The following is an 8,779-nucleotide window of genomic DNA, read 5'->3' on the forward strand; positions in this document are numbered from 1 at the left end:
CTGCTAATCCAACAATAGTGTAGGTGTCTGTACTATAGAAACACTGCTAATACAACAATAGTGCTAGGTGTCTGTACTATATAAACACTGCTAATCCAACAATAGTGCTCGGTGTCTGTACTATAGAAACACTGCTAATCCAACAATAGTGCTAGGTGTCTGTACTATATAAACACTGCTAATCCAACAATAGTGCTAGGTGTCTGTACTATATAAACACTGTTAATCCAACAATAGTGCTAGGTGTCTACTATTATCCTACTGAACAGTATAGCTTGGGTTGGTCTACTATTATCCTACTGAACAGTACAGCTTGGGTTGGTCTACTATTATCCTACTGAACAGTACAGCTTGGGTTGGTCTACTATTATCCTACTGAACAGTACAGCTTGGGTTGGTCTACTATTATCCTACTGAAGAGTACAGCTTGGGTTGGTCTACTATTATCCTACTGAACAGTACAGCTTGGGTTGGTCTACTATTATCCTACTGAGCAGTACAGCTTGGGTTGGTCTACTATTATCCTACTGAGCAGTACAGCTTGGGTTGGTCTACTATTATCCTACTGAACAGTACAGCTTGGGTTGGTCTACTATTATCCTACTGAACAGTACAGCTTGGGTTGGTCTACTATTATCCTACTGAACAGTACAGCTTGGGTTGGTCTACTATTATCCTACTGAACAGTACAGCTTGGGTTGGTCTACTATTATCCTACTGAACAGTACAGCTTGGGTTGGTCTACTATTATCCTACTGAACAGTACAGCTTGGGTTGGTCTACTATTATCCTACTGAGCAGTACAGCTTGGGTTGGTCTACTATTATCCTACTGAACAGTACAGCTTGGGTTGGTCTACTATTATCCTACTGAACAGTACAGCTTGGGTTGGTCTACTATTATCCTACTGAACAGTACAGCTTGGGTTGGTCTACTATTATCCTACTGAACAGTACAGCTTGGGTTGGTCTACTATTATCCTACTGAACAGTACAGCTTGGGTTGGTCTACTATTATCCTACTGAGCAGTACAGCTTGGGTTGGTCTACTATTATCCTACTGAGCAGTACAGCTTGGGTTGGTCTACTATTATCCTACTGAGCAGTACAGCTTGGGTTGGTCTACTATTATCCTACTGAACAGTACAGCTTGGGTTGGTCTACTATTATCCTACTGAACAGTACAGCTTGGGTTGGTCTACTATTATCCTACTGAGCAGTACAGCTTGGTTGGTCTACTATTATCCTACTGAGCAGTACAGCTTGGGTTGGTCTACTATTATCCTACTGAGCAGTACAGCTTGGGTTGGTCTACTATTATCCTACTGAACAGTACAGCTTGGGTTGGTCTACTATTATCCTACTGAACAGTACAGCTTGGGTTGGTCTACTATTATCCTACTGAACAGTACAGCTTGGGTTGGTCTACTATTATCCTACTGAACAGTACAGCTTGGGTTGATCTACTATTATCCTACTGAACAGTACAGCTTGGGTTGGTCTACTATTATCCTACTGAACAGTACAGCTTGGGTTGGTCTACTATTATCCTACTGAACAGTACAGCTTGGGTTGGTCTACTATTATCCTACTGAACAGTACAGCTTGGGTTGGTCTACTATTATCCTACTGAACAGTACAGCTTGGGTTGGTCTACTATTATCCTACTGAACAGTACAGCTTGGGTTGGTCTACTATTATCCTACTGAGCAGTACAGCTTGGGTTGGTCTACTATTATCCTACTGAGCAGTACAGCTTGGGTTGGTCTACTATTATCCTACTGAGCAGTACAGCTTGGGTTGGTCTACTATTATCCTACTGAGCAGTACAGCTTGGGTTGGTCTACTATTATCCTACTGAACAGTACAGCTTGGGTTGGTCTACTATTATCCTACTGAACAGTACAGCTTGGGTTGGTCTACTATTATCCTACTGAACAGTACAGCTTGGGTTGGTCTACTATTATCCTACTGAACAGTACAGCTTGGGTTGGTCTACTATTATCCTACTGAACAGTACAGCTTGGGTTGGTCTACTATTATCCTACTGAGCAGTACAGCTTGGGTTGGTCTACTATTATCCTACTGAACAGTACAGCTTGGGTTGGTCTACTATTATCCTACTGAACAGTACAGCTTGGGTTGGTCTACTATTATCCTACTGAACAGTACAGCTTGGGTTGGTCTACTATTATCCTACTGAACAGTACAGCTTGGGTTGGTCTACTATTATCCTACTGAACAGTACAGCTTGGGTTGGTCTACTATTATCCTACTGAGCAGTACAGCTTGGGTTGGTCTACTATTATCCTACTGAGCAGTACAGCTTGGGTTGGTCTACTATTATCCTACTGAGCAGTACAGCTTGGGTTGGTCTACTATTATCCTACTGAACAGTACAGCTTGGGTTGGTCTACTATTATCCTACTGAACAGTACAGCTTGGGTTGGTCTACTATTATCCTACTGAACAGTACAGCTTGGGTTGGTCTACTATTATCCTACTGAACAGTACAGCTTGGGTTGATCTACTATTATCCTACTGAACAGTACAGCTTGGGTTGGTCTACTATTATCCTACTGAACAGTACAGCTTGGGTTGGTCTACTATTATCCTACTGAACAGTACAGCTTGGGTTGGTCTACTATTATCCTACTGAACAGTACAGCTTGGGTTGGTCTACTATTATCCTACTGAACAGTACAGCTTGGGTTGGTCTACTATTATCCTACTAAACAGTACAGCTTGGGTTGGTCTACTATTATCCTACTGAACAGTACAGCTTGGGTTGGTCTACTATTATCCAACTGAACAGTACAGCTTGGGTTGGTCTACTATTATCCTACTAAACAGTACAGCTTGGGTTGGTCTGCTATTATCCAACTGAACAGTACAGCTTGGGTTGATCTACTATTATCCTACTGAACAGTACAGCTTGGGTTGGTCTACTATTATCCAACTGAACAGTACAGCTTGGGTTGGTCTACTATTATCCTACTGAACAGTACAGCTTGGGTTGGTCTACTATTATCCTACTGAACAGTACAGCTTGGGTTGGTCTACTATTATCCAACTGAACAGTACAGCTTGGGTTGGTCTACTATTATCCTACTGAGCAGTACAGCTTGGGTTGGTCTACTATTATCCTACTGAGCAGTACAGCTTGGGTTGGTCTACTATTATCCTACTGAGCAGTACAGCTTGGGTTGGTCTACTATTATCCTACTGAGCAGTACAGCTTGGGTTGGTCTACTATTATCCTACTGAACAGTACAGCTTGGGTTGGTCTACTATTATCCTACTGAACAGTACAGCTTGGGTTGGTCTACTATTATCCTACTGAACAGTACAGCTTGGGTTGGTCTACTATTATCCTACTGAACAGTACAGCTTGGGTTGGTCTACTATTATCCTACTGAACAGTACAGCTTGGGTTGGTCTACTATTATCCTACTGAGCAGTACAGCTTGGGTTGGTCTACTATTATCCTACTGAACAGTACAGCTTGGGTTGGTCTACTATTATCCTACTGAACAGTACAGCTTGGGTTGGTCTACTATTATCCTACTGAACAGTACAGCTTGGGTTGGTCTACTATTATCCTACTGAACAGTACAGCTTGGGTTGGTCTACTATTATCCTACTGAACAGTACAGCTTGGGTTGGTCTACTATTATCCTACTGAGCAGTACAGCTTGGGTTGGTCTACTATTATCCTACTGAGCAGTACAGCTTGGGTTGGTCTACTATTATCCTACTGAGCAGTACAGCTTGGGTTGGTCTACTATTATCCTACTGAACAGTACAGCTTGGGTTGGTCTACTATTATCCTACTGAACAGTACAGCTTGGGTTGGTCTACTATTATCCTACTGAACAGTACAGCTTGGGTTGGTCTACTATTATCCTACTGAACAGTACAGCTTGGGTTGATCTACTATTATCCTACTGAACAGTACAGCTTGGGTTGGTCTACTATTATCCTACTGAACAGTACAGCTTGGGTTGGTCTACTATTATCCTACTGAACAGTACAGCTTGGGTTGGTCTACTATTATCCTACTGAACAGTACAGCTTGGGTTGGTCTACTATTATCCTACTGAACAGTACAGCTTGGGTTGGTCTACTATTATCCTACTAAACAGTACAGCTTGGGTTGGTCTACTATTATCCTACTGAACAGTACAGCTTGGGTTGGTCTACTATTATCCAACTGAACAGTACAGCTTGGGTTGGTCTACTATTATCCTACTAAACAGTACAGCTTGGGTTGGTCTGCTATTATCCAACTGAACAGTACAGCTTGGGTTGATCTACTATTATCCTACTGAACAGTACAGCTTGGGTTGGTCTACTATTATCCAACTGAACAGTACAGCTTGGGTTGGTCTACTATTATCCTACTGAACAGTACAGCTTGGGTTGGTCTACTATTATCCTACTGAACAGTACAGCTTGGGTTGATCTACTATTATCCAACTGAACAGTACAGCTTGGGTTGGTCTACTAGTATCCTACTGAACAGTACAGCTTGGGTTGGTCTACTATTATCCTACTGAACAGTACAGCTTGGGTTGGTCTACTATTATCCAACTGAACAGTACAGCTTGGGTTGGTCTACTATTATCCAACTGAACAGTACAGCTTGGGTTGGTCTACTATTATCCTACTGAACAGTACAGCTTGGGTTGGTCTACTATTATCCTACTGAACAGTACAGTTTGGGTTGGTCTACTATTATCCTACTGAACAGTACAGCTTGGGTTGGTCTGACTGTGAAATACCAATATGGGATGTATAATTTTAGGTCATTCAGAGTGTATCACTGTTTCCCATATAATTTTTCACACAGGGCGTCTTTCCTTCTCTGGGCCGTTTGTAAAATGTTTTACTAAATTAGAGTTCTGAATACCAACTTCTCCAGGCACCACTACACCACTGACCTACACAACAGCTTTCAACATACCAGTATTTAGTTTGGAAACATTGAAATCTTTCAACATACCAGTATTTAGTTTGGAAACATTGAAATCTTTCAACATACCAGTATTTAGTTTGGAAACATTGAAATCTTTCAACATACCAGTATTTAGTTTGGAAACATTGAAATCTTTCAACATACCAGTATTTAGTTTGGAAACATTGAAATCTTTCAACATACCAGTATTTAGTTTGGAAACATTGAAATCTTTCAACATACCAGTATTTAGTTTGGAAACATTGAAATCTTTCAACATACCAGTATTTAGTTTGGAAACATTGAAATCTTTCAACATACCAGTATTTAGTTTGGAAACATTGAAATCTTTCAACATACCAGTATTTAGTTTGGAAACATTGAAATCTTTCAACATACCAGTATTTAGTTTGGAAACATTGAAATCTTTCAACATACCAGTATTTAGTTTGGAAACTTTAAAAACAAATGCTGGTATAAATAATACAATATTAAAATATGTCAAATTATCCATTTATTTGTTTCAAAAGTGGTGCAATGCTGTGAAAAACAGTTGTATTGAACTACAGTGCTAAAATAATAGATATTCTCAAAATTGTGCTCGTCTTTGCAGGGGGACTCTTATTTAGAAGAAAATAATCTAATGTTGTGCTGCCAGCATATTATCCTGCTGCCAGCAGAACAGTAATATAAGAGTTCAACCTCAAATAGTTGTACGTGTGCAGCGAGGTACAACTGCAGAGATCTCTATAGTGAGGTAGATCACTAAGAGGTTCTGTCCATCAGGGGGCGACAAACGCCAGTTCATATTCCAGAATAGAGCACCACAGAATTAATAGGCTCCCTTTTGACAAGGGTCAAAGGTTGGTGCAGAGGCATAGCAGTGCTAGCTGTGCCACCAGAGATTCTGGATTATTATATATATATATATATTCCAGAGTAGAGCAGAATTATAGGCTCCCTTTGCCAAGTGGTCAGTTTGGAGATCCTCCGGCCTGGGCCAGGGGTGCGTCCCAAAAGTATTTACTGCTTCCTGAAGTGTGCACTCGTTCACTACTCCCCATAAAGTGTAAAAACATTGGATTGGTGAAGGCGAAGGTTATAGCATGAGTTTCCATACTAATCAATTCCTGTCAAATCCTGTCAATTCCTGTCAAATCCTGTCAATTCCTGTCAAATCCTGTCAATTCCTGTCAAATCCTGTCAATTCCTGTCAAATCCTGTCAATGAAGGGAGGTGAACAAGAACACACTTTGGGAGGAAGGAGAGATTATTGGGGCAGAGACCAGGTATGTAGATGTTTCCCCAGCCAGGTACCACTACAACACATACCATTTACACTCACAGCACACCCACCTATCACCATCAATCACCACACACACACACACACACACACACACACACATACACACACACACACACACACACACACACACACACACACACACACACACACACACACACACACACACACACACACACACACACACACACACACACACACACACACACACACACACACACACACACACATAGTCTATGGAGGATAAATAACTACACACCAGGACAACAATACATCATAGTCTATGTGGAGATAAATAACTACACACCAGGACAACAATACATCATAGTCTATGTGGAGGATAAATAACTACACACCAGGACAACAATACATCATAGTCTATGGAGGATAAATAACTACACACCAGGACAACAATACATCATAGTCTATGGAGTATAAATAACTACACACCAGGACAACAATACATCATAGTCTATGGAGGATAAATAACTACACACCAGGACAACAATACATCATAGTCTATGGAGGATAAATAACTACATTGATGTCTTCTGTCTTTCTGTTTGTTTGTAGTTTCTCACTGTTTGAATTAGCAGGTGATATTATTAGCCTCTGATCTGTGTGTGAGAGAGAGACAGAAAGACAGACAGAAAGAGCGAGAGACACAGAGACAGACAGAAGAGTCCCCTAAGCAAGCTGGACCTGGGGCTCTGTTCACAAACACAAACAGACCCCACAGAGCCCCAGGACAGCACACATATTAGACCCAACCAATCATGAGAAAACAAAAAGATGATTACTTGACACATTGGAAATAATTATCAAAAAACAGAGCAAACTACAATGTTATTTAGTCTGTCCACGAGGGGAGTCACACAAGACTGATCTCAGTTAATTCATACTGTATGTTGTAGTCTGTCCAAGAGGGGAATCACACAGACTGATCTCAGTAGTCTGTCCAAGAGGGGAATCACACAGACTGATCTCAGTAGTCTGTTCAAGAGGGGAATCACACAGACTGATCTCAGTAGTCTGTTCAAGAGGGGAATCACACAGACTGATCTCAGTTAATTCATACTGTATGTTGTAGTCTGTCCAAGAGGGGAATCACACAGACTGATCTCAGTTAATTCATACTGTATGTTGTAGTCTGTCTAATAATTAAATCACACAAGACTGACAGCCTGTAATTTTATTAAAAGCATTCAGTTGATTACATGGCAGTTTAGAGAGCAACAACATAACAATAATCTACTTCATAATCAATATCATAACATTTATAATCAATAACATCATTATCTCTATACTACTAACAACATAACACTAATCTACATCATAATCAATATCATAACATTTATAATCAATAACATCATTATCTCTATACTACTAACAACATAACACGAATCTACTTCATAATCATAACGTTTATAATCAATAACATCATGAGAGGTAAACAACAACAAACCCCTTCATTAAAAAATGTTTTCAAAATACAAAGAATGAACAGATGATTATAATAATACCTGGACTAATAATGGAAACACTTCAAGATAAAGAATCTAAGAGACACTAAATAAGATAAAGAATCTAAGAGACACTAAATAAGATAAAGAATCTAAGAGACACTAAATAAGACAAAGAATCTAAGAGACACTAAATAAGACAAAGAATCTAAGAGACACTAAATAAGATAAGAAGCAATACTGGAACATGAAACCGACGTAATTGAGCTACTCTCTTAAAATAATTAAAAACCGATTGTTACCAAAATCCCATGTTACCGAAATCCCATGTTAACAAAACCCCATGTTACCCAAACAACATGTTCCCCAAAACCCCATGTTACCCAAACCCCATGTTACCCCCAAATCCCATTTTTCCCAAAACCACATGTTGCCTCAAACCCCATGTTACCCCAAGCCCCATGTTACCCCAAACCCCATGTTACCCCTAAACCCATGTTACCCAAAAACCCCATGTTACCCAAACCTCATGTTATCCAAAACCCCATGTTACCCAAAATCCCATGTTACCCAAACCCCATGTTACCCCAAAAACCCCATGTTACCAAAACCTCATGTAACCAAAACCCCATGTTACCCAGGACCCCATGTTACCCAAACCCCATGTTACCCAAACCCCCATGTTACCCAAACCCCCATGTTACCCAAACCTCATGTTATCCAAAACCCCATGTTACCCAAACCTCATGTTATCCAAAACCCCATGTTACCCAAACCCCATGTTACCAAAACCCCATGTTACCCAAAACCCCATGTTACCCAAAATCCCATGTTACCCAAACCCCATGTTACCCAAACCCCATGTTACCCAAAACCCCATGTTACCCAAACCCCATGTTACCAAAACCCCATGTTACCCAAACCCCCATGTTACCCAAACCCCCATGTTACCCAAACCCCCATGTTACCCAAACCCCCATGTTACCCAGAACCCCATGGTGGTTGCAGTCACTTCTTTTAGATTTCTTCCAAGGTTCTAGAAAGAGAAACTCATTCT

Source organism: Oncorhynchus kisutch, unplaced genomic scaffold (genome assembly GCF_002021735.2).
Source record: "Oncorhynchus kisutch isolate 150728-3 unplaced genomic scaffold, Okis_V2 scaffold1165, whole genome shotgun sequence".
Taxonomy (NCBI): domain Eukaryota; kingdom Metazoa; phylum Chordata; class Actinopteri; order Salmoniformes; family Salmonidae; genus Oncorhynchus; species Oncorhynchus kisutch.